The sequence below is a fragment of the Ursus arctos genome, unplaced genomic scaffold, assembly GCF_023065955.2.
Source record: "Ursus arctos isolate Adak ecotype North America unplaced genomic scaffold, UrsArc2.0 scaffold_16, whole genome shotgun sequence".
Taxonomy (NCBI): Eukaryota; Metazoa; Chordata; class Mammalia; order Carnivora; family Ursidae; genus Ursus; species Ursus arctos.
The window spans coordinates 13,245,263-13,271,811 of record NW_026622830.1 but is presented as its reverse complement, the minus strand read 5'-3'; the positions used below and the strand labels follow the sequence as shown (position 1 = coordinate 13,271,811).

General features: G+C 47.1%; 1 long non-coding RNA gene across 1 annotated transcript; it reads left to right on the top strand.

Moving 5' to 3' along the window:
- The first annotated feature begins 1,259 nt into the window (after window positions 1–1,259).
- Window positions 1,260–6,733, top strand: LOC130543765 (uncharacterized). Its single transcript, XR_008959346.1, has 3 exons — window positions 1,260–1,614; window positions 3,329–3,801; window positions 5,727–6,733. It is a non-coding gene; the product is annotated as an uncharacterized LOC130543765 (long non-coding RNA).
- Window positions 6,734–26,549: the final 19,816 nt, after the last annotated feature.

The following is a 26,549-nucleotide window of genomic DNA, read 5'->3' as shown; positions in this document are numbered from 1 at the left end:
CACCCAACCATTTGAGCCACCCAGGCGTCCCGGGAGTTAACTTTTTCTGAATCTCAATTTCCTCGGCTGTCAAATGGGCATAAACATAGTATCTGCTTTTCCATATTGCTGTATGAGATAGTCCTATCTTGTTATTATTACTTTTTGCTGTAGACGTGGTCAGGAATGCTCGCAGACTTAGCCTCCCTTTCTGTAAGCTGGAGCTGGCTTCAGTTATTTATACGCCGTATTTACTGACCACCTGTATGCCTGTCAACCCGGAGTAAAGGAGACGTGTGTTCAAATCCCAGCTCTGCCTCTGCTCAGTCCTGGCCGAGTGGCTCAAGCCTCTGAGGCTTAATCTCAGGGAAGAGAGATGATAAAACCTACGTCAAAGTGAAAACAAAAGGAGAGAAAAACAAGTGAAAGGGAATTAAAAGCATAAGGAACAGGTTAAAGAGGAGAAGGGCAAACAAATGACAAGCGTGTCATAGGTATTTCATGGCTGTTGGTCCCCCCGCCCCGTCCCCTCTGGGGAACACACCCCAGAGCCACGCTTTGTGTTTGCGATGTTCTTCCTCTATGACTTGGCTGAGCTGAACTCGTGCTGCTTCCTTTCTCCTTAAATATCCTTTCCTCTGGACAGGATGTTCCCAAAGGAGGGCTCGAGGCAGAACATCTCCGCTAACTTGAGTTTGCTATTTCCAGCCTACGTTTGTTCCTGGACAAATCCACCACGGACAGAGTACCCTCCTCAGGTTGGACATTTCTTGCACGAGGCCCCAGGGTTTTGTGGGACCTAAAAGCTTCGTTTCACTACCGTCTGAGCCTTAAACCCTGGTGTCCATCTGGGGGAGGGGGCCTCCTCCAGGGTAAAGAGCTCTAAACTGCAGAAGGTCGGGCGTGGTGAATGTATTTTCTGCATTCTTTTTGGCTGCACATAGGGGAAAAAACACCACAATAACGAAAACCACACACACACACACACACACACACACACACAAACACACCTCAGCACTATCCCTCCAGGGGACTGAGACGCTTGGGTATTTATCCGCTGACTCCTATATCCCATCAGTTGAGGATGAGCCCCGGTGGCATCAAATCCCTGGCACTTTTCTAGGCTGTTCTGCAGCTGGTGCTGGGAGACCCCGGTATGTGAGGGAGAGGGTGAGGAACATTCTGGCGCCGTCTGCCATGGTGGTAGCTGACCTTGGAGGTGGGTCAGGGAGAGTTGGGATGGCGCGCCGGGAGCATCAGCCACAAAGAGAATGCATACATTGGCCTGTGGAACTGGGGAGACAGGGGAACGTCTGGTTTCGGGCAGTGCTGAGTCAAGGAGCTCAGATCGTGCCAACAGGACCCGGCTTCTCCCAGCCTTTAGTTCCTCCGACGCAGTGTTGGCTTTATTCCCCACAGCGGCTCCTGGCGGATCCAGGCGTCACCCTCCCTATCCCGGAACCCCAGCAGGACAGAATGTTTCTTTCCGAACACCCGGGCTGACTCTCGCGGCCTGACTCGAGTGACAAGCCCGGCCCTCCGCTGTGTCCGGGAGCCACGGCGCTCGGAGGAGCCAGACCTGAGTCGTGCGCAGCGGTGTGCTGATAAATGTCTACCAACTGGCTTTTCGGGAAGGTAAAAGCTTTGATTCTTGGTGTTTGCTGGTTTCTGCCTTGGCAATACTCCCCCTGTAGCCAATTCCAGTGACTGACGTGATGTCACCTGGCTTCCCAAACTCCTGTCTTGTCACCAGCTCCAGCGCGCCGCTGGCTCTCGCGCTTCCCCTGAGCCCAGGCACTCAAGCCACACCCCGTGCCTTTCCCACAGATGACAGTGGGAAAGCAGTGGTTCCTTAAAGGGACATCAGGGCATTGTTAGGAGGGTGAGAATGAAGAGATGCTCGAGAGGCAAAAACAGCAGGTGTGCACCGAACATTCTAGGTTGCTCCACATTTGCAGCCTCAATGCTGAGTAAGAGATGACCTCAATATCCTGCAATCATCAGCGACGAGGGACACCCGGCTGGCTCAGTCGGTGGAGCCGTTCACGGAGTTAAAAATCCGAAATGCTTCCTGTGGCCTGCAAGGCCCTGCATGGCCTGGCCCTCAGCCACTCTTCTCCTGCCCATGCTTCCCTTGGGCTCCGTGCCTTCTTTCACTTCCTCAAAGTTGCACCAAGCCCTCTCCGGTCTTACCCTGGGTTAGTCAGAGACTTTCAGTTACAAGAGACAGAAAACCAATTCACACGGGCCTGGATCTAAAGGAGCACGTTGGCTCGGGCACCTGCAAAGTTCCAGAAGGGGATGAGGAGTGGATGGCTCTAGTCTCCACTGGTTGTCTCTGGTCTCTGCTGTTTTTGTTTTTGTTTTTCCTTTTTTTTTAAAGACTTTTATTTATTTATTCGATAGAGAGAGAGAGAGAGAGAAGCAGAGGGAGAGGGAGAAGCAAGCTCCCCACTGAGCAGGGAGCCCAATGTGGGACTCGATCCCAGGACCCTGGGATCATGACCTGAGCCGAAGGCAGACACTTAACCGACTGAGTCACCCAGGTGCCCCTAGTCTCTACTGTCTTATCTTCATTCTCGGTCTCTCCCAATGGAAAGGGAAGTTGTCTCTAATCTTGTGCCCTAATTAGGACCCTACTGGAAAGAGTATTCTCACTTCCTCCCAACGGCTCTAGAAAAGGCCCTGTGGATGACACTCTTTGAATCAGCTGAGGTCAGGTGACCATCCCCAAACCAATCACTGTGCCCAGTCCTGCAAGATGCGCTGATTAGGCAATCCTGGGTCCCGTGTCTCATCTTCCTCCCCCCGTCCCCCCAATACAGGAGGCAGGATCCGCCCCACATGAAACTCAAATAGGGCAGTCAGGGAGTTCCCCCAATGGAAACCAAGGCACTGTTACCGTAGAAGGAAAATGGCTGCTGGTGAGCCACACAACAGTGGTCCGTGGCAAGCCCTTCGTACCTATAGATCCCTCTGCCTGTGACGCCCTTCCCCCACTTTCCACCCTTGACAACAAGGCTGTTCTTCAGAGTTCTGGTAGAAGAGACAAAAGACTGAAAATGGCACACATGTCTATGAGCATAAGAGACTGGCAAGAATAGTGGTTTTCAAAATGTGTTTTTAAAGATTTTATTTATTTATTTATTTATTTATTTATTTATTTATTTGACAGAGAGAGAGAGAGAGCCAGCGAGAGAGGGGAACACAAGCAGGGGGAGTGGGAGAGGAAGAAACTCAAAATGTGTTTTTAAGATCAGATGCAGCACCTGGGAATTTGTCGGAAATGCAAATTCTCAGGCCCCACCCTTGATCTATTGGCTGGGTCCCCCAACTGTGTTTTCACAAGGCCTCCAGGTGATGCTGCTGAACGTGGAAGCTTGAGGAGCTCCAGGTGAGGCTGCAGAAACCCTATTCCTGGAGGCTGAGACTTTGAAGAACAAGTTGTCATTTGTTACAAAGCAGCAATCGTTTTTCTGGTGTCCAGCTTTATCATTCCGATTGTTTTGTGCCATGGCTCCTGAGGCTTCCGTGGCACAACAGGTGGGTTCTGTTAGCATCCGCTCAACACTCTTCTCTCTTGCCTAGAGGCCGGAGCAACAGATGGGCTTGTCCAGCCCCTTTCCCTTTGGAGCTATGTCAGAGGAAGCCTGGGGAGGGGATACTGGAGAAGATCTGATTCCCCTTCCTAAACATAAACAGGGACAAACGCAACGAGAAAGGCCTTTTTTCCTTCCCCGTTGTTCTAGTCTGGAGCATGGATGTGAAGCTTGTGGGTGCATAGCCGCCGTGCAACCAGGAGATGAAAACCTGTGTGCTAAGGTGGGTGCAGCAGGGAAGTAAGAGGAACCAGAAACATTGCTGGACACCGGCCTTGGGCCGCCCCCTCCTGACTTCTTGTCTTGGGAGAAAAATAACTCTCTTTTGTTTAGGCCACTGTATATTGGGCTGCCTGTTACTTGCCACCAAATGCATTCCTTTTTTTTTTTTTTTTTTAAGATTTTATGTATTTAGGGGCACCTGGGTAGTACAGTCGTTAAGTGTCTGCCTTTGGCTCAGGGCGTGATCCTGGTGTTCCGGGATCGAGTCCTGCGTCGGGCTCCTCCGCTGGGAGCCTGCTTCTTCCTCTCCCACTCCCCCTGCTGTGTTCCTCTCTTGCTGGCTGTCTCTCTGTCACATAAATACATAAAATCTTAAAAAAAAAAAAAGATTTTATGTATTTATGTGACAGAGAAAGAGAGAGGGCACAGACAGGGAGAGTGGGAGTGGGAGAGGCAGGCTCCCTGCTGCGGGGCTCGATCCCAGGACCCTGGGATCATGACCTGAGCCGAAGGCAGCCCCCACCAAATGCATTCCTAATACACGTACACAGTGAGGTCTATAGACTTTTCAGATCCTGTTTGAGATCTTAAGAATAAAAGAGACAACTATATTGACTCCAAAATATAAAAAGAAAAACATAAAATAAAAATTAATATGACTGTAAAACATGATATTATAGTAGCATTATTAATTGCAAAAATGCAAAGTGATGTATGTGTGGCAATTGCCAAAAAGCCTTGGGCCACAGCAAATTCAATGAATAATAATCTAATAACTTAAATTACAAAACTACTGTCAAAATTTTCTATGACAAAAAATGACATTAATGCAGGATATGGGTACATTAGAAAATCTCTCATAAGACACGGGGTGGGACTTTTTTCATTGTCAAACGTTAAGTGTGCTTTTCGGGATCGTTGTAGGGCATCGCTAGAGTCTGAAAACGTCTATAATACTTTATTTATTTATTTATTTATTTATTTAAAGATTTTATTTATTTATTCGACAGAGACAGAGACAGCCAGCGAGAGAGGGAACACAAGCAGGGGGAGTGGGAGAGGAAGGAGCAGGCTCACAGTGGAGGAGTCTGATGTGGGGCTCGATCCCATAACGCCGGGATCACGCCCTGAGCCGAAGGCAGACGCTTAACCACTGAGCCACCCAGGCGCCCCCCCATCTATTATACTTTATTTATTTATTTTTTTTTTAAGATTTTATTTATTTATTCGACAGAGAGACAGCCAGCGAGAGAGGGAACACAGCAGGGGGAGTGGGAGAGGAAGAAGCAGGCTCATAGCAGAGGAGCCTGATGTGGGACTCGATCCCGGAACACCGGGATCGCGCCCTGAGCCGAAGGCAGACGCTTTAACGACTGCGCTACCCAGGCGCCCCATCTATTATACTTTAAACCAATTAAATACCCAAGCTCCTAAGATGAGAACAGTGCAAAATGAGCTTTAGGAGCAGGTGAATGGAGCGATTACTTTTTTGTTTGAAACGTTGACCCTCCTGGGTAGTTACTGTGAATTGTCCCATAGCGGTTCACTCCGTCCTCCAGGTTATTACGTTTCTGTCATTTTGCATCGCCGTCACTCATAGCCAAAATGAATCATGACTGATCGATAGCTTTGTTTGATTTTTAAATTACATGCATGTGAACAAAATATTTTATCGATAGTGGAGGTGGTTACACACCTGGATACAATTGCCCCCACTCATAGAATTGTTCACTTAAAATGGGGTAAATTACATGGTGTGTAAATCACATCTCGAAGAAAGCAGGGTAGAAACAGAAAAAAAAGAACATTTAAAAAATGTAAAGAAAAAAAATCTATGCGTATTAGGATTCTCCAAAGAAACAGAATCAATAGATGTGTGTGTGTATTACTATATTATAGCACATGTATATAATCTCTTTTTATAAGGAATTGGCTCACACAATATGGGACTTTGGCAAACCCGAAATCTGCAGAGCCAATGACCTTGTTCAAGTCCAAATACCAGCAGGCTGTGGCAGACCGGGAGAAGGTGATGTCCTAGCTCAAAGGCCATTCAGGAGCAAGTCAATCTTCTATTTTATACAGACCATCAACTGATTGGATGCGGCCCACCACATTGTGGAGGCAATCTGCTTGACTCAATCTACTGATTCAAATGTTAATCGTCTCTAAAAACATGCTCACAGAAACAAACAGAATAATACAGATATCTGGGTACCCCGTGGCTCAGTCAAGTTGATACACAAAATTAACTCTCACGCCATGTATGTATTACATTAATACAAAAGGGAAGCCAAAAAGGAAGCTCTTTGCATGATATGCCTGTAAGCTTACTTTTCTTTTGTCACCGAAAAAGTTATCCATGTGTATGGAAAACATTCAAACTGTAACAAAATGTTGTGTAATTAAAAATAAAAGTCCTAGGGGCACCCGGCTGGCTCAGTCAGTGGAGCGTGCACCTCTTAATCTCAGGGTTGTGAGTTTGAGCCCCACCTTGGGTGTAGAGATCATGAAAAATAAAATCTTAAAAATAAATAAACAAATGAAAATAACAATAAATAAATAAAGTCCTAGACCCTCTGACCAGAGTCGTTCACCATGCCTGATTTCTTGTGTGTCCTTTTGAAATATATTATGCTTGTACAAGCATAACTCTGTGTGTGTATGTGTGTGTGTGTGTGTGTGTGTGTGTGTGTGTATTTTGGGGATATTAAACCAATGTGTAAAAATAATTGGTCCTAGAACAAGACACTCCATAGCCCAACACCCAGAGCCCAGCCTGGAGGACATAGGTAATAGAGTTCCTTGCAAAGTGTAGAAAGCCTTCTCCTTCCTTCTCTGATAACAAGGTCATGCATGAGGCTCAGAGCCCTTGTGGGAAAGGGAGGCGTGATTTAGAACAGCAGGCTTCGAACCAGGGTGCAGGTGCCCCTAGGGAACCCCAAGAGAGTTTAAGGGAATCAGTTTTTAGCTCCTCTGCTTTCTTTTATATCTTTCTTGCCAGATTTTCTTTCCCACCGCCCTCTGCCCAGTAGCCCCCTGTCTTTTTACAAAGGAGAGTCATACTTCTCTCCTTTCTTTTGTTTTTTTAAAAGATTTTGTTTTTAGGGGTGTCTGGCCAGCTCAGTCAGTGGAGCATGGGACTCTTGATCTCAGGGTCGTGAGTTTGAGCCCCACACTGGAAGTAGAGATTACTTAAATAAATTTTAAAAGTATATATTTGAAGATTTTATTGGCAAAGAGGACCAAATAAAATTTCCATTCTATTGTTCATGGCTTTTTAAAAATAGATGATGGTGGGGCGCCTGGGTGGCGCAGTCGTTGGGCGTCTGCCTTCGGCTCAGGGCGTGATCCCAGCGTTCTGGGATCGAGCCCCACGTCAGGCGCCTCCGCTGGGAGCCTGCTTCTTCCTCTCCCACTCCCCCTGCTTGTGTTCCCTCTCTCGCTGGCTGTCTCTCTCTGTCAAATAAATGAATGGAATCTTTAAAAAAATAAAAAATAAAAATAAATAAAAATAGATGATGGTGGAGAACGAACTATTACAGTATTGATATTCTGCGGGGAAAATTGCAGAGTGAAGAAACTGTTTTAAGATGTCAATATTTATGATGTGCAAACATTACATCTTTTCAGCTACTTCAAAAATGTGATATAAGAAAAACTGTTTGAATATTTATACGGTATTTTGAAAATGACTTGAGGGGCACCTGGGTGGCTCAGTTGGTTAAGCGTCTGCCTTCGCCTCAGGTCATGATCCCAAGGGCGTGGGATCGAGCCCCCCCATTGGGCTCCCTGCTCAGTGGGGAGCCTGCTTCTCCCTTTTTCTCTCCCTCTGCCTCTCCTCCTGGCTCATGCTCACCCATGTGCTCACTCTCTTTCTCTCAAATAAATGAATAAAATCTTTTAAAAAAAAGGAAAGAAAAGATAAAAAAATGCCTTGAGAAAATAAGTGACCAAAAAGCTTGAAGACAATTTAGAAGGGAAGAGGGAGCCTGGTGGCTCAGTGTTCTGGCTTAGTGGATTGTGTTGGGGGAAGAGAAAATCCGAAGGCCGAAGGCCTGGAGGGGAAAGAGTGTGCAGTGGAGGGGAACGCTAGGGAGGAGGGCCTCGGCCCACACCTGATTCTGACTAAGGGCGGGAGGGGGGCAGCAAGCTGGCCCTGCTGATGAACGACAGCACAGAGGCGTGGACAGGCAGAGAGAGAGCAGGCCCAGCGAGCACTCCCAGGACATTCCTGCATGCTACCTGCCACGGGGTGGATGATGGCTGGGCTTGAGGGGACCGTGCCGTGAGGCGGATGGGCAAGCCTCGGCTGGGCCTGGGTGGAGGTTGTAGCAGAAACTTACGGAAGTCTCCAGAGCCGGGCCAAGGTGGAACCCAGGCCCCAGCATACACTTGGGCAGTGGCAGATGCCAGGAGAAAGCCTCGGGATGGGACCCAACCAGATCCCCCTTGGAGGATACCCACCTGTCCCAAGCTAAAGACCAGCTTGCGTGCAGGGTCAACACAGTTCGCAGACCGTGCACTGCACAAAAGCACTAGGCTGAAGAGGACTAAAATCCAGCTTTTGCTCTGGTCCAGAGGGAACTTTTTTCTAATTTGCCTTTCAGAGGGGAACTTTTACAAATTTACATAAAGCCTCCCTACCCCCATAGGCTGGGGCAGATGGCCTACAAAAATGTCTATAGACACAACATTCCTTAGTTTTCTTTCATAGCAGGAGCTCGCTATGGGCTGAAGTCTATGAAGCAAAGTTTAGCCTGTAGACAGGTACGGTTTGATCCATGCAGTATTTTGATGCATAGAAAAAGATCACATCAAAATCCAGACTTCCTGTTTCCCTTAAAAAAGAAGACCCAGGAATGATAGCTCTTCCTTCCCACATGGCAACCAAAGGCTGCTGCCAGTGCAGGGAGTACATGGTCTCCATTTTTCCCCAGTCCCACCGTTCCCTATTGTCCCCCCTGGCTGGGTTCACTCATTTGCTTCACCTTCTTGACCCCTATACGAAGCATTCGGTTTGTAATCACTACTCTACCGCGCTGTGCCTTGCTTTTCTCATTCAATCATCTCTCTCAGAGATGGTTCGAGACGCAGAATTTGCCTCATCTTTTAAATGGCCATGGTGACCCTTTGTACCTCCCTTTGCATCTCTTACTTAGAGCATTCCCCATTAATGAACATTTAGGTGGTATCCAGCTTTTTGCTCCCACGAACAGTGCTGTAGTGAATATAGTGAATATCGCTGCTCATGCTTCCGACGTAGACAGCACGCCAGGACGGGCTCGTACCGGCTCCAGAGAGCCGGCTGTTCAAAATTCAGGAAGCTTTTTTTTTTTTTAAGATTTTATTTTATTTTTTTCCAAAGATTTATTTATTTATTTGAGAGAGAGAGAGCCAGAGCGCGTGTGCACCCACAGGTGGGGGGAGCTGCAGAGGGAGAAGGAGAGAAGCAGACTCCCTGCTGAGTGCACAGGGGGGGCTCGGGGCTCAATCCCAAGACCCCGAGACCATGACCTGAGCCAAACCCAAGAGTCGGTCGCTCAGTGGACCGAGTCACGCAGGCGCCCGTAAAGGTTTTATTTTTAAGTCATCTCTAGACTCCACATGGGGCTCGCACTTCCAACCCTGAGACCCAGAGTGGCAAGATCCACCGGCTGAGCCAGCCAGGCGCCCTCAAAATTCAGGAATCGTAAGAGCCAGTTGTTTGAATGTGGGGTGCTTGAAAGCAGCCAGGGTGGAAACAGTTCCACCATGGGAGCCGGCAGTTGCTTCAAATCAGGATGTTCTCCCTCTCCTGGAAAGCCCTCCACCAGCACGTCACCGCCAGGGGGGAGGCTGAAGCGTTCCAAGGGTCAGGAGTCAGAGGGCATGGCCAGTTCGCGCCGAGAAGTCAGAACAGGCTTTGGCCAGAGAGAGGAGCTTGTAGGTCAGGGAAGAGATGAGATCCGGATAGCTGATCGACTTTTTCCCAAAGTCTGGGCCCTCTGAAGCAAAGCCAGGGCTCTATGATGGTGGGGATTCTTTTCTTTTCTTTTCTTTTTTTAAGATTTTATTTATTTATTTGACAGAGAGTGGGAGAGAGCATGAGAGCGCAAGCAGGGGGAGCAGCAGAGGGAGAGGGAGAAGCAGGCTCTCTGCTGAGCGGGGAGCCCGACGTGGGACTCGATTCCAGGACCCCGGGATCAGGACCTGAGCCGAAGGTGGACGCTTCACCGACTGAGCCCCCCAGGCGCCCCCAGCGTGGGGATTCTTAATCATATGAGGTGCTCGCCAATCTTGGTTTAAATGCCCAAACGCGCTGGTCACTAGGACAAGTGCTATTGCCTAGAGCCGAGGTCAGAGACTATTACACAAGTGCAAAGATTCCTCCCCTGTTTGCGGTAGTGATCAAATCGGAAAATGAATGCAAATATTTGGGAAAGCATGAAATGGCTTCCCCAAATATTAGGTGAGGGTTAGAAAATGCCCGCGTGGGGCGCCTGGGTGGCACAGCGGTTAAGCGTCTGCCTTCGGCTCAGGGCGTGATCCCGGCGTTATGGGATCGAGCCCCACATCAGGCTCCTCCGCTATGAGCCTGCTTCTTCCTCTCCCACTCCCCCTGCTTGTGTTCCCTCTCTCACTGGCTGTCTCTATCTCTGTCGAATAAATAAAAAAATCTTAAAAAAAAAAAAAAAAGAAAAAAAAAAAAGAAAATGCCCGCGTGATGATTTCCGCTAATCACCACCCTCGCAAGGAAAAAGCAAATCCCGCTTGGTCCCGGGCTGGGGGGGCGGTTAACAACATCCAATGCTTCATCCCAGCGGCCTTACCAGCCATCATTTCATGCCCCCAGGAAAGGAAAGATACAGGATTAGGAAAAACAAAAGTCCCCACCATTATCGATGACCATATTTGTGGAGGTTAAAGAGGCGATTTGTCCTTATAGGATCTGAACTCGGTTATTTTCACAACAGGGCTAATCAACCACATTTGGGGGTAATGCACACTGGACAGGAAAATCTAGAAAGCAGAATGTTTCTGATTCGTGATGCTTTTTTTTTTTTTTAAAGATTTTATTTATTTATTTGACAGAGATAGAGACAACGAGCGAGAGAGGGAACACAAGCAGGGGGAGTGGGAGAGGAAGAAGCAGGCTCATAGCAGAGGAGCCTGATGTGGGGCTCGATCCCACAACGCCGGGATCACGCCCTGAGCCGAAGGCAGACGCTTAACCGCTGTGCCACCCAGGCGCCCCTCGTGATGCTTTTTTTCTCATGAGCTCTCAGTGACTTTCCATCCAGGTCCGGCACCCTCCCTCCTTGGTCCTGCAGACATCCAGACAAGACAAAAAAATCTGCCCCCCATTTCTTTCCAGATTCCTTCCTCAACCCCCCCCCCCAGCCCTGCACTGGTCAATGCTAGCAGCTCTTTCTTGATGTGTGACTTGTCCCCACGCAGTAGGGATGGACAGCAGGCCTGTGCTGGGGGAGAAAGCAGGCGTCAATTTGGGCAGCCCAGAAATCAGGGCCAGAAAAGCAGACTACTGCTCTCTGTCACCGCTGGGAGAGAGGCTGCTCCAGGGTACCCATAAGCTGGGGTTCCCAAGTCTGAGTTCAAGGGAGCTTAAAGTGTCCCCCCACATTATGAGATGGAGGCAGGGGAAACATGTGCGGTTACTCTGTGTCACGGTCGGGCCTTTGCTTCCTTCCTGTCAGCCACAGGGGAGCACGTGGCTGGGAGGCCAGAGGCAGGAAGGGAGGGACACCCCAACTCCATTACCCTGCAGAAATCAGGTTAAAATGCGTAACTAGAGGGGACCGTGCTGCTGAGGGGGGGAGGGATTTCCAGGCAGCCCCATCCCCTCCTGTCCTCGTCCCTCCTCCCTCTTCACCGTGGAATCTCCCACCACTCACACTAAATCCTCCTCATAGAGACCGGAAATAGGAATTCTCAGTGCTTAGCACAGACCCGGGCCCAGGCCCTCTGTTGAGACCTCTACCTCACTGCCTCTAGGCCTGAGGCCTGAACATTGATGGTCAACCCCACAATGCTGGTGAACCTGTGTTGGTATTATTTTTTTCTTTTTCATAATTTGAGAACCTCAAAAAATGGAAGTGGCTTGAGCTTCTCCCACCCTCCAAGAGGCCCTCTCTGGTTTTTAGCTGGGGAGATCTGGTCTACTTCCCACTCCACAGCCTTGCTCCATCCCCAGGTGTCAGCCCCTCCGTGAGGCAGAGGTGGGACCTTTGGAAAGATGGTGTCTTGGGTTGGGTTCCTCCAGAAGCCAGCCAGAGACAAAGACTCTGGTGCAATAGTTAATTTGGGAGGCGGTCCCAGGAGGTCACCAGCAGTGAGGCAGGAAAGGGAAGAAAGTCACCCCGTAAGTTCATGAAGAGGCAACCTCCCTGAGGAAGTGGGATGCAAACACTCTAGAGGCATCTGGGAAGGTCCAAGACACCTAGAACTCATCTCAGACTTATCCCATCTGAGGGCTGAGCCCCGTCCTTGTTGCCGAGGGCTGCTCGTGGGGCAGCTCCCCAGCACTCCTGCCTGCCCTGAGTGAGGTCCAAAGAATGTTCCCAAGTGGGGAATCACAGGAACGTGCAGTAGAAACCCCCAAATCTCGGTGGCTCATGCGCCAGTCCATCTGTGGTTTTAGGGGGGCTCTGGAAATCGTAGTCACTCATGGACCTCAGTCATGAAGCAGCCGCCATCTTGAGTACTGCTGATGACCCAACTGGAGAAAAAGAATGCTGTCTGGAGAGTCCCAAATCTGCAATGAAATGCTCCAGCTAGAAGTGAGGCATAGCTTCCGCTCACAACTCATTGGCCAGAATTACTCACACGGCCCCACCCAGTCGCAGGGGGAGAGGAAGTGCCCTCCCGCTCATGCCTGGATGGCAGAGAGCTGGGTGCACTGAGTGCCACCACCTCCTACTGGCTCCAGCCATGACAGGATAATGCGCAAACCCGCAAGCGTTTCGTGCGTTAAGACTTCCTGAGACCCAGCTCCTCACAAAATCCAGTCTTAAAATAATCAGATGAATTGGCTCTATTGGGCCTGCGTTCCTGCCTCGAAACTCTTGGTTGAGCTGAGAAGTAACCATCTCTTACAGATGGAGTCATGCTTTCCCCCCAGTCCCCATGGGGCCCATTTCACTCCTTTATGTGTATTAATTATGTCCGTGTCTATCTTCCCCTCTAGAGGAGTCACGGACCGTGTTTGCCTTATACCCCTAAAATTTCCCAAAACTTTCTACCACTCCCCTGCTCACTTCCATTCCTACACCCACACTGTTTCCTGGCTGCTCCTCCGGGAACCCCGGCTTGCACACACTCCAGGGCCTTTGCACTGTGTTCCTCTCTGCGTGCTGAAAACACTCTCCCTCCAGAGCGCCTGTGGTTCCCGTGCTCTGACTTGGTGCCGATGCGCATCCCCGGAAGTCAAGTGTTAAAGATGGTGGAGCCACAGGGGCGCTTGGCCGGCTCAGTCAGTGCAGCATGTGACTTTTGATCTTGGGATCGTGAGTTCGAGCCCCACATTGGGTGTAGAGATTACTTAAAAATTTAAAAAATTGTTTTAAAAAAGATGGTGGAGGGTGCCTGGGTGGCTCAGTCAGTTAAGCGTCTGCTTTTGGCTCAGGTCATGATCCCAGGATTCTGGGATCTAGTCCCATTTTGAGTTCCCTGCTCAGTGGGGAGCCCGCTTCTTCCTCTCCTGCCCTCTCATGCTCTTTCTTACTATCTCGCTAAATAAAATAAATCCCAAGATTTTATTTTATTTTTTAAAAGAAATCTCTACATACAGGGGCACCTGGGTGGCTCAGTGTTAAGTGTCTGTCTTCAGCTCAGGTCATGATCTTGGGGTTCTGGGATGGAGCCCCACATCGGCCTCCCTGCTCGGTGGGGAGCCTGCTTGTCCCTCTTCCTCTGCCCCTCCCCCCCACTTGTGCAGCCTTTCTCAAATAAATACATAAAATCTTTTTTTCAATAATAAGTTTTTATTATGTTATGTTAGTCTCCATACAGTACATCCTTAGTTTTTGATGTAGTGTTCCATGATTCATTATTTGTGTATAACACCCAGTGCTCCATGCAATACGTGCCCTCCTTAATACCCATCACCGGCCCATCACATTCCCCCACCCCCTCCCCTCTGAAGCCCTCAGTTTGTTTCCCAGAGTCCATAGTCTCTCGTGGTTCATTCCCCCTTCTGTTTACCCCCCCTTCATTCTTCCCTTCCTTCTCCTACTGATCTTCCTATTTCTTACGTTCCATAAATGAGTGAAACCATATGATAATTGTCTTTCTCTGCTTAACTTATTTCACTTAGCATAATCACCTCCAGTCCCGTCCATGTTGCTGCAAATGTCGGGTCGTCGTTCTTTCTGATAGTTGAGTAATATTCCATTGTATATATGGACCACATCGTCTTAATCCAGTCATCTGTTGAAGGGCATCTGGGATCCTTCCACAATTTAGCTATTGTGGACAATGCTGCTATGAACATTGGGGTGCATATGGCCCTTCTCTTCACTATGTCTGAAATACATAAAGTCTTTAAAAAATATAAAAGAGGGATGCCTGGGTGACTCAGTCAGTTAAGCATCTGCCTTTGGCTCAGGTCATGATCCCAGCGTCCCGGGATTGAGCCCCATATCGGGGCTCCGTGGGGAGCCTGCTTCTCTCTCTGCCTGCCACTCCCCCTGCTTGTACTCTCTCTCTCTCTCACAAATAAATAAAATCTTAAAAAAAAAATTAAAAGGAAATCCACCATGGGGCTTGAACCTACAACCCTGAGATCAAGAATCACATGCCCCACTGACTGAGCCAGCCGGAGACCCTGAAGCTGAACTGTTTTTTAATGTCAAGAGCTCCAGAGCCTGGTGAAAAATGTAATGCATTATAAGCAATGAACAACAGCCCTCGACATACATTGATCCCTTTCGATGTAACAGCGTGGAGAGGCCGGCTCAGCACTCCCCACTTCCAGACAACACCCTCATGGAGTTAACGTTCTCCTGTCGGAGCAATGGCTAACATTCTTCACATTCTTAACAGAGCATTCTTGGCCACTAGGGCTTCTGAAAGCCTTGCCCTAAATTTGTTTCAATCTATCTTTGATTCAGAAATGCTCCGATGATTTCCATGGCAGCTGCGTGAATTAATGACGGCGATGAGACTGAATCAAAGAGGGGATTAGTAAAACCCTTTCCTGGCCGCTCTCGTAAAAGGGAAGAATGCTAACAGGCACTAATGGCTTGACGGGGAGATCTCACCTCCTTGGGGCTGTCAGCCTACAGTCACGCCCTGAGACATCACCCTGAGGCTGCAACTGTGTGTCTGATCTTCCTCGTGTGGGGAGGCCATGTATGCTTGGAGTTCTCGACTGAATTCCTCCTGGAAAATCGAGCCTTCACACTGCGTGAGCTTGGGCCCAAAAAAACCATGGGCTGGTAAAAAACCAACCACTTTGCCCATAGACTTCATAGTTGCACGACCATGTAATGTGTATGGTTGTGTTATATTATTTTTTCATGCTGTTGTGTCGTGTTTTATAGCATATTTTATTTGTTCGTTATCTACCTTATAAGAATGAAAACTCCCCGAGGTCAGGGGTCTGGTGTTGCTCCCTTATGTATCCTCAGTATCTACGTTGGGGGTACGGCAAATATTCATAATATGTTTTTGGAATGAATACATGAGTGATCTGTCTAATATCCAAAAATCAAAGCATTTGAAGATAAAAAATCTGAATTCAAAAGCGGATTCTTACAGTGAAAAATAGGAGACGACTGAAATACGCATGAATAGGGGAGTGGTTCTGTACATTACGGTATATCCGTGGTATGGATTATGGGATCATTTAGAACACGTTAGGTTGAATGTGACAGAAAATCTAATACTGACTGGCTGAGGGGATCTCCAGAGACAGCTCTTCCTTATCTCGCAAAATCCTTGGCAACATGGGCCTTTGGTTGGGTTTGGCTCAGGGGCTTGATGCCTTCAAGGACAAGGTTTCTTTCGATTTGTCCGGTCTGTCTCCTGCGGCCACAGCTAGACACGAAAGATGGCTTCCTGCCCCATGAGCACAAGATGGCCGCCGAAGCTCCAGCAGCTCGGACTCTTCAGTCACGTTCAAACAGGGAGGGAGAGAGTTCCTCTTTCAGATGTCCTAGAAAATCGAGCCTCTCACTAGCTTAACTCGAGCCCTGTGCCCATCCTTGAGCTAAGAAAGGAGAGCCAGGAGACTGGCTCACATGGATTCCTCTGGGTCTATGCCGCATGCCCATTCCCAGAGCTGGGTGCAGGCAGCTTTCCATAAGACAGTGCAGGGGAAGTGTGGTGACCAGAATGACAATTCAAGCATTTTCCAAAGAAAACGGAACAAAGATAGGATCTATTTTCTATGGTTAAATGATTACATTTATGTAAAAAAAAAAACAAAAAAAAAAAAACAAAAATAAAAAACACCACACGGTTGCACATATATCTATGTAAACACATACAAAGAATTCTGGAAGGATCCACTGCAAACTTACCGTAGTGGTTACTTCTGGGGAGGGTCCCAAGATTGGGAATTGTGGTTAAAGGGCTATTTTATTTTTTTTACCTTTTTTTTTTTTTTTTTTTTAGTAAGGGCTATTTTTAATTTACCTAGAAAAATGATCCTTGATCACAGGCAATTCTGTCCTCCGACATGAAGCAATGTCTCCAGATATTTCTGGTTGTCACGAGGGGGGTGGGGGAGGGGGAAAGGGCTCCTGGCACCAGTGGGTGGAGGCCAGGGATCTTCTAAACACACAGAGCCCAGAGCCGTCTTCACAAATGCCCGTAGTGCTGAGGACGTTGAGAAACCCTGGTCTATCCAGCATGTGATACTTTTTACAAGGAGACGGGATTCAAGTTTTACTTGCGTAATTACAAGCTGATTTTTTTAAAGAAAAGATGTCGTGGATGCTGTGATATGCCGTGCACATGCCCCTTCAGGACCAGTCACTTACTCACCCAGCTGCCGGGAGTTTTGGCTGCTGATGACTCACAGTTCCAGTGAATTCTTCAGAAATGGCCCTTAGCTAAAGGAAGCTGCTCTGAGATGACGAGTCCTCTTCAAGGGCAGCCTTTATCCTTGAGAAACATCAGCACTTCTGACACCGTGGGACAAGACGTCTTTGTCGTGAGAGCCATCCTGTGCTGCGTGGGAGGTCTAGCAGCCTCTCCAGCCTCTTCCCACTGAACACCCAGGAGCCCCCTCCTCCAGCAGCAACCACCAAAGTGCCTCCAGACATTGGCAAGCGTTCTCTGGGGGCCAAATCGGCCCCCCCCCTTCCTGCATTAATCACCGCCTGCTTGATACAGGGATGCAAAGGCCTCCAGCCTCCCTTCCGGAACATGTGGGAGGGCCATCCCAGCTTTATGGCCGCACAGGGGCTGGGCTGAGGCTTCCACTGCCTCTTAATTCGATTTCTCCCCCTGCACCCCCTGCTGCCCTCACCCCTTTACAGCTGTCGTTTGCAAGAGCTCTTCCTGGTAACCGGTCCACCTGCAAATCTCCCTCCCAGAATCTGTTCCCTGGGACTGAACAGGTCCAGGACTGAGATCAAGGCAGCCGAGGGCTTAAGTGACTTCTGGAAGGAACCACTGCAGGTAAGAAGTGGAGCTAAGACTGCAACCTGCCTCCTTATTCCAGAAATGGTGCTCATAAGCATTCTTCTTCACATGGGGCTCTGCTGACACCTCAGGGAGCCTGACTTTCCCATCCCCACTCCTACCCCATGTGTGTTTCTGTAACTGAAGGAGCAGAAGAAAAACGCATAGAACGTGAAACCTGATGGCATTGCCTCAATTCCTCTTTCTTTATTGCTCCTAAGCTATGTACCTCACAGATGAGCTTGTCTGCGAGGTTTCAGCCAGTTGACGGGCAGCAAGTCCAAACATGTAGACATTTCAACTACAAGTAATTAACACAACTGCTGAAAGGCCTTCTGTTCAGACAACGTTTTCCTTTGGATAACAATATGGATGTGAGATAAAAGGCCCATAGAAACATCATGGTTGGGGCAAGGTCATTCCTCAGTGGGAGGGTCCATTTCTAACAATATGGGACAGTTAGGGAAGTTAGAAGGCGCTGGTCTGGGGTGAGAGCTCTTACTATAGCAATGATTAATAACAATAATATACATTATTTCAATCATTATGTGATATATACTAACAATAAGCATTAATTGAGCCGTTGCTATATGCCCGGCTCAACATGTTTTATATATGCATTTATACATTTTTTAAAAAGATTTTATTTATTTATTTATTTGACAGAGAGGTAGAGAGCAAAAGTAGGCAGAGCGGCAGGCAGAGGGAGAGGGAGAAGCAGGCTCCCCGCTGAGCAGGGAGCCTGATGTGGGGCTCGATCCCAGGACGCTGGGATCATGACCTGAGCCAAAGGCAGATGCTTAACCGACTGAGCCATCCAGGTGCCCCTATACATATTTCTGTATTACCTTTTTCATAAATTATTAAATATATACTGTTTTATATTAGTGTGTATTTTGCATATTATATAATACTTATATAATAATACATATTATAAGTGGTATGTCACATTACATATCATGTATCAACCAGAGAGATTGTGTTATTGTCTTGCCTGCTGACTGGTGAGGAATCTGAGGCACAGGGAAGTTGAGTAACTTGCTCCAAGTCCACAGCTAGTAACCGGCGGAGAAACTCGAGCCTACGTGGCGGACCTTCATTTGTGGTTCCAACTTGGAGCGTATTCACTCAGTTGAATTCATTTGTTAGGAAGAGGGGGGAAAACGTGTCTTCTTCCCTTCCTCCTAGCATATAGTAGGTCCTCAAAAAATAATAAAAGTAAGGATATTGGATGGTCTTTGTCTTAAACGGATCTGTTTAAGCTGGTCAACCAGGTTTAATGAAAGGACCTGTATAAATGCTGAAAATGCATTGCTGCTCATTGAACCTCTTTCTTTCTTTCTTTCTTTCTTTCTTCTTTCTTTCTTTCTTTCTTTCTTTCTTCTTTCTTCTTTTTTTAAGATTTTATTTATTCATCTGAGAAAGAGAGAGCACAAGCAGGGGGAGCAACAGGCAGAGGGAGAAGGAGGCTCCCTGCTGAGCAAGGAGCCTGATGCGGGACTCGATCCCACGACCTGGAGATCATGACCTGAGCTGAAGGCAGACACTTAACCATCTGAGTCACCCTGGCCCTCTGAGCCTTTTTCTTTTTAAGATATATTTATTTATGAGAGAGAGAGAGTGAGAGCTCACAAGCAGGAGGAGCAGAGGGAGCGGGAGCTGGATTCTCAAGCAGACTCACCGCCTAGACTCTGGGCTCAGCACAGAGCCCGATGCAGGGCTCGATCTCACAACCCTGAGATCACGACCTGATCCGAAACCAAGAGTCGGACACTCAACTGACCGAGCCACCCAGGTGCCTTACTGTTCGTTGTATCTTAAAAGGAAAACATAATCACGGATTAGTGATGTATTTTCGGGCATTGAAACTGGCAACTTCCTTGTAACACATAAGATTATCCAGCTACTGATACTTCCAGTGCCTCGCTTCTTTTCCAGTCGTGTGTTACATGCAAAAGAGCAGGGGAGTTGATCCATTACTCAGGGTTTCACACACTCTGCACAGCACATCTCGAAGGAGTGTTGCAAGAACTGCAGCTGACGTTGTCACTCCCCTCCGCGCTCAGAAACCCCGACCTGGGTTTTGTATTGGTTTGTTTTTGCTTTACCACTGACGGGCAGGATCGGATCAGGTGGAACTTCCTGTAGAATAATTCACAGAAAAGTTATTTATGGCTTCTTAATCTTCCTGATCTGAAGTGGCAACTTAGGGTAAAGGAAGAGCGTGTGGAGGAAGTGGAGCATAGAAAAAAAAAGAAGAAAAGGAGAAAGAAAAAAGAAATAAAAGCCCAGGGCGACGGCCAGCCTAGCTGTCCTTTATGCGAAGAAAGGTTCAAAATCACAGGTTGAGTCCTATATCGTATTTGGTGTCACGTATTTTAAAATCTAACAGAGGAAGTTAAAAAAACAAAACAGCACTTTAGTTCTGAGATTGAAAACTTCCTCCTTCCCTTTTAGGTTTATTCGAGAAGCTTAGCAGAGGGGCCTGGCGTCTGATTGCTTAGGTCCGAATCCTACTTCTGCCACTTTCTAGTTTACCTGTAAAGGGTTACCTGAGTTAATACATGTAAAGGGCTTAGAAAAGCGCCTTGCTCTTAGTAAACACTCATAAATGTCATATAATAATAATGTGATTATAAAAATAAACAGTGATAATTTGAGCTGTTATTGTTTTAGAGGGACGCTTCTTTTCCTCACATTTCAATTCAATTCATCACATATAGGCTTAGTTCTTCGTAGGTGCCCAGAGTGGTGTTCCATCGGATAAAACTCGGTTGTCGATAACATCAGGCCACATACGGTGCTGGGGGTTGAATCTCCGGGACCCGCCATTTTTACGTGAGTTGTATGTTGGGCTGGGAGAGAAAGCAGGTCTGGGGAATGAAGACTTCGAATGATCGGATGAGCCCATGGTGTCGAAACAGCGATGAGTCTGATTAACGTGGTTCGTTTGCAGATAAAACGCGAGCAGGTTCCAAACGCACTACTTTACTGGGTTGGAGAGTGTCCCTCAAAAATTCATGTCCACCTGGAACCTGAGAATGCGCCTTATTTGGAAATAGGGTGTTTGCAGATGTTTGCGAGTTAAAACAAGGTCATACTGGATGAGGGCGGGCCCTAAATACAGCATGACTGGTGTTGGACGGAGAGGCCCAGACGCACAGCGGGGACGGGCACGTGAAAGACCCAGAGACTGGAGCGCTGTGTCTACAAGTCACCAAACGATAAGCATCGCCAGCCTCACTCAGAAGCCAGTGGTGGCCAGGAAACGTTCATCCTCGGAGTCTTTGAAGGGAGCACAGCTCTGCTGACGCCATGATTTCCGTCTTCTGGCTTCGAGAACTGTGAAAGAATACACTTCTGTTGTTTAAAACTACCAAGGTTGTGGTAATTTGTCATTGCAGTCTTAGCAAACTCACACTCATAACGAGAGAAATGAAAATTAAAATTACACTGACATGCCATTTTTAACCTGCCAGTTTGATAAAGATCAAAAGTCTGATAGAGGTGGGTTGGGGACTTTTTTTTTTTTCCTTTTGTACTTTTTGAATACTAAAAACTAAATTAAAATTTAAATTTAAAAAAGTGAACATATTGGGGCGACTGCCTGGCTCAGTTGGTAGAACATGCAAGTCTTGATCTTGGGGTTGTGAGTTCAAGCCCCACGTTTGGCGTAGAGCTTAGTTAAAATAAATAAATAAATAAATAAATAAATAAATAAATAAATAAATAAAAATATTTTAAAGATTAAAAAGTTGGGGTACCTAGGTGGCTCAATCAGTTAAGTGCCTGACTCTTGATTTTGGCTCAGGTCTTGATCTCAGGGTCATAATTTCAAGCCCTACATTGGGCTCCCCACCCAGTATGGAGCCTACTTTAAAATAAATAAATAAATAAATAAAAAGGAAGGAAGGAAAGAAAGAAGGAAAGAAGAGAGGGAGGGAGGAAGGAAGAGGGGAGGGAGGGAGGGAGGGAAGAAGGGAGGAAGGAAGGAAGGAAGGAAGAAAGAAGTGGACAAATTCCTTTCACTAACTCCTATTTCTTGTATAGCCAGTGAGCTAAGGATGGGTTTTTATTTTTAAATGGTTGGGAAAAAAATAAAAAGAATAATTTTTTGGACACATGAAAATGATATAAAATTCAAATTTCAACGTCCGCCAATAATGTGAATTGAAAGTCAGCCACGCTCGTTCATTTGTGTTTTGGGCCTACGACGCAGAGCCGAGACACTGAGCAAGAGGAGCCATAAAGCCTAAAATGTTTATCTGGCCCTTTATGTAAAGTTTTTAGATCCCTGTTCTAGATGATGATGGGGGCACCTGGGTGGCTCAGTGGGTTAAGCGTCTGCCTTCAGCTCAGGTCATGATCCTGGGATCTCTCTTTATCAAATAAATAGATAAAATATTTAAAGAAAATATTTTATTTATTTATGAGGGAAGGAGGGAGAGAGAGAAAGGCAGAAAAAGAGAGAGGGAGAGTTGAGGCGGGGAAGCAGACTCCCCGCTGAGCAGGTTGTAACCTGATGCCGGGCTCAATCCCAGGACCCTGAGATCATGACCTGAGCTGAAGTCAGAGGCTTAACCCACTGAGCCACCCAGGCGCCCTTCTGTTCTAGATTAAAGAACAAAATAATCATTTGCATGCTTATAGAAATAGAAGGGCCTATTTAATACTGAATGGCCATCCTATGAGGACTTTTTTTTTTTTTTTTTAAAGTAAATCTTACACCCAACGTGGGGTTTGAACTCACGACCTCGAGATTAAGAGTGACCGCTCTATAGCCTGAGCCAGCCAGACACCCCTCATGGGGACTTTTCTTTTTTTAGGACTTTTTAAAATTAAACAGCTCATGAAAAACTCAAAAGTAAACTGGGAATTTTCTTGCTTTTTCTTAAAGAACATTAGAAAAGCCAGGGCTTTTGTAAACTTAAATAAGACCTTTACCCCGCCTCTCTGGGTCTCCCTGCTCTCGAAGCCGGTGAGACCATCGGAATGAGAACGGATCCCAACCCCCTTCCCCTTATCTTATTGAAAGTTCAAAGTATTTGATGCGAACAAAAAGCCAAATGACCTAGAGCTGCGTTTAAGTTTTACTAAAACTAAATCAAAACTTTCTGTTTTTGTTGTTTTGATGGTGGGAAGAGCAGTTTCTCACCAATAAAAACAAGTATAAAGGGATACCTGGTCCCTTGAAAGTTCAGTTCTTGGTCTATGAGAGAAAACAGACCCATGTAAAAAGTTAGGTCATCATACGATGGTCAATAGCTGTATTTTTCAGACTTTTGGACAACGATCCACAGTAAAATAGAAATTTTGTACTATGACCCAGCATTCATGTGTTTACACGCATATTGAAGTAAAAGCAGTGGTTTTAATGTATGTCGTTTAGTGCATTCTGGTACTTTCTACGTTGTTCCATCATTAAAAAAAATATTGTATTTATTTAAGTAATCTCCACATCCAACATGGGGCTCCGACTCACAACCCGAGATCGGGAGTTGCACACTCCACCGACTGAGCCAGCCAGGTGCCCTCCCCATCCCCCATTATTTTCTATTCCATTTTGGTCTAGTCTAGTCTGCTTATAAATAAAATATTAGTCATAACCCAGAAATTAATTTTATAACCTACTAATGGATTGAAGCCTGATGCTTGAAAAACATTGGTCTATATTCTTTAGGATCGTGGTCAAGCAGAATGGTCCCAGGAAATTGTTTATTTATTAATTTGTTTAATTTTTAATTTTTATTTATTTATTTATTTATTTATTTTTTGAAGATTTTATTTATCTATTTGACAGAGATAGAGACAGCCAGCGAGAGAGGGAACACAAGCAGGGGAAGTGGGAGAGGGAGAAGCAGGTTTCCCGCTGAGCAGGGAGCCTGATGTGGGGTCTGATCCCACGACCCTGGGATCATGACCTGAGCCGAACGCAGATGCTTTCTTTTTTTTTTTTTTTAAGAATTTATTTATTTATTTGACAGAGAGAGAGACAGCCAGTGAGAGAGGGAACACAAGCAGGGGGAGTGGGAGAGGAAGAAGCAGGCTCATAGCAGGGGAGCCTGATGTGGGGCTCGATCCCAGGACTCAGGGATCACGCTCTGAGCTGCAAAGGCAGATGCTTAACGACTGAGCTACTCAGGCGCCCCCCTAGGAAATTGTTTAAATTAAATACCATGCCAACAAACAAACAGTACGGCTATATAAGCATTAAAATGAATGTGGTGAAGGTCCATGTACTGATGCAGAAAGTCGTCCCCAGAATATATTTGCAAGTTTAAAAAATGGGTTGTAACTAGCACAGCATTGGGCAGGACCGATAGATAGCTGCAGGTGACAACACACACAAATGCACACACACACACACACACACACACACACACCTATCCCACTTTTTTTTTTATGACTTTTTTTTTAAGATTTTATTTATTTGACAGAGAAAGACAGCCAGCGAGAGAGGGAACGCAGGCAGGGGGAGTGGGAGAGGAAGAAGCAGGCTCCCAGCGGAGGAGCCTGATGTGGGGCTCGATCCCAGGACTCTGGGATCACGCCCTGAGCCGAAGGCAGGTGCTTAACAACTGAGCCACCCAGGCGCCCCATATGATTTTATTTTTAAGTCATCTCCACACCCAACGTGGAGCTTGAACTCACGACCTGGAGATCAGGAGTCTTGCTCCACTGACTGAGCCGGCCAGGTGGTCCCCCAACCTTCCCATGGCTTCAGCAAAAAGGAGATAATTGGCCATGCTTGAGCCACAATAACCACTCCTAGAGTTGGTCTATAAGGACCGCAGCTGGGTGAAAGACACTTCACACAGGAAAAATATGGGTAGTATTATCCAGAGAGGAGGCGTGTTATCTGAGGCACAGTAGAGGGGCGCCTGGCTGGCTCAGTCCGTAGAGCATGTGGCTCTTCATCCCAGGGTTGTGAGTTCAAGCCCCATATTGAATGGAGAGTTTACTTAATAAACAAACAAAATTTTTAATAAGCCACACAGTAGAAATATGCGTGATATGAGCTAACTGATGGGTAAGATGATCGAGGCAAAAATATCAGGGGAGATAAGTACATAGAGGGTTGCCAGGAGAACGTTCACCTTTGACTTTATTACCTTCTGTATCATTTGCACTTTTTTGCCATGAATGGCTTGCTTTTAGAGCCAAATATTTTAAAAAGCAATTAAAATATTCTCATCTTAAGAAAAACAGTCGAAATATCTAGAAAAGGCAAATCTGTAAAGATAGAAAGTAGATTAGTGGTTGCCTAGGGCTGGGGGTGGGAATGGGGATTAAAGATAAACAGCTGAGGAGCACCTGGGTGGCTCAGTTGGTTAAGCATCTGCCTTCGGCTCAGGTCATGATCCCAGAGTGCTGGGATCGAGTCCCATATTGGGTTCCTTGCTTGGCAGGGAGCCTGCTTCTCCCTCTGCCTGCTACTCCCCCTGCTTGTGCTCACTCTCTCCCTCTCTCTGGCAGATGAAATAAAGTCTTAAAAAAAAAAAAAGATAAACAGCTTTGAGGTTAGCCTGAAATGATGAAAAAACTGCATTATATTGAAATAGTGCTAAAAATCATCAAATTGAACACTTAAAAGGGCGAATTTTATGATCTGTAAATTATACTGCAATAAAACTGTCTTAAAAAAGGGGGCACCTGGGTGGCTCAGTCGGTGGGGCATCTGACTTCAGCTCAGGTCATGATGCCAAGGTCCTGGGATGGAGCCCCACATCAGGCTCCCTACTCAGTAGGGAGTCTGCTTCTTCCTCTTGTGCGCTCGTGCTCTCTCTCTCAAATAAATAAAATCTTAAGAAAAAAAAAAGGATTAAAAAAGAAGGAGAGGAACCCGGAGGAAAGAGGAGGATGAGACTCAGAGTCCAACCAATTCCTCTGTAGAATTTCGGATACAGTTTTTAAAAACTATATACCTTGCCCTGGCTCCAATCTTTCAACTGTCCCCAATCTCCGTGATTTCTCAAAGATTACTGACAGCACGCTCTTTTTTTTTTTTTTTTTAAGATTTTATTTATTTATTTGACAAAGAGAGAGACAGCCAGGGAGAGAGGGAACACAAGCAGAGAGGAAGAAACGGGCTCCCAGCAGAGGAGCCCAATGCGGGGCTCGATCCCAGGACGCTGGGACCACGCCCTGAGCTGAAGACAGATGCTTAACGACTGAGCCGCCCAGGCGCCCCTGACGGTAGGCTCTTGATCACATCTGCAAATGGCCTCAGTCCTTGGGAATGTAATTCATCAGGTTTCCAAACGTCCTGACAAGGTGGAGAAGGTAAGGAAGCCCCAGAGCTGAGTGTTTTCCCGGGGCCTCCTGAACCTCTCCTTCGTGCGTGATTTTCCCCTGATTACTCCTCCTTGCGTCTCTGTTTACATTTTGTGATTTCTTCAAAGCGAGTTCCTAGGCAACAGAGAGAGCTGGGGTGGTTGTGGTGCCCTGTGAGCTGGGACTTGGGGACTGGGATGCCGGTGCGGCCCTGCCCCAGTTTGCCGTTCCAGAGCCGTCGACATTCATACTTTAGTTTATCTAGCCACCTTTCCTCTTCCTGGAAATTGCGCCCCGAGTTTCCGGGGGGATTTCCCCTCCCCTACTTGGCCTCTCTGGTTCCAGGGGAGCTGACCCCCACCCTTGGGCTCTAAGAATAAGCAAGTGACTCAGCTCTGCCCGGACACCAGGATGGCTCATCTCAGGCCCCGTTGATCGGCTCAGAGATGGGCATGTGGCCCAAGGCAGTCCATCGAGTGTTGGTTCTGGGATGTTTACGAGAAACACTGGAGAAGTGCTCCATCAGCATGACCTGACGGGATGTATCTGCCATGGCCCACCGCGTGGGGCAGGCCTATCAAAGAATGAGACCGTACAGCGTTGGTGGTAGAACGGTGAGGTTAGCTGCCTTCCAAGAATGAAGCCAACGCACAGGAAACCGACCAGGAGATGAAGGAGGAGAGAGTCCTGACTCACTGTCTGGATCCCTTCATGCCTGAACTTGCTGCTACCTGTGACCTTTGCGGTCAGGTGAGCCTGGGAATTCTCACAATTTGATTTGGGTTTCTTTCTCCTTTTTTCTTTTTTTAAGATTTTTATTCATTTATTTGAGAGAGAGAGAGA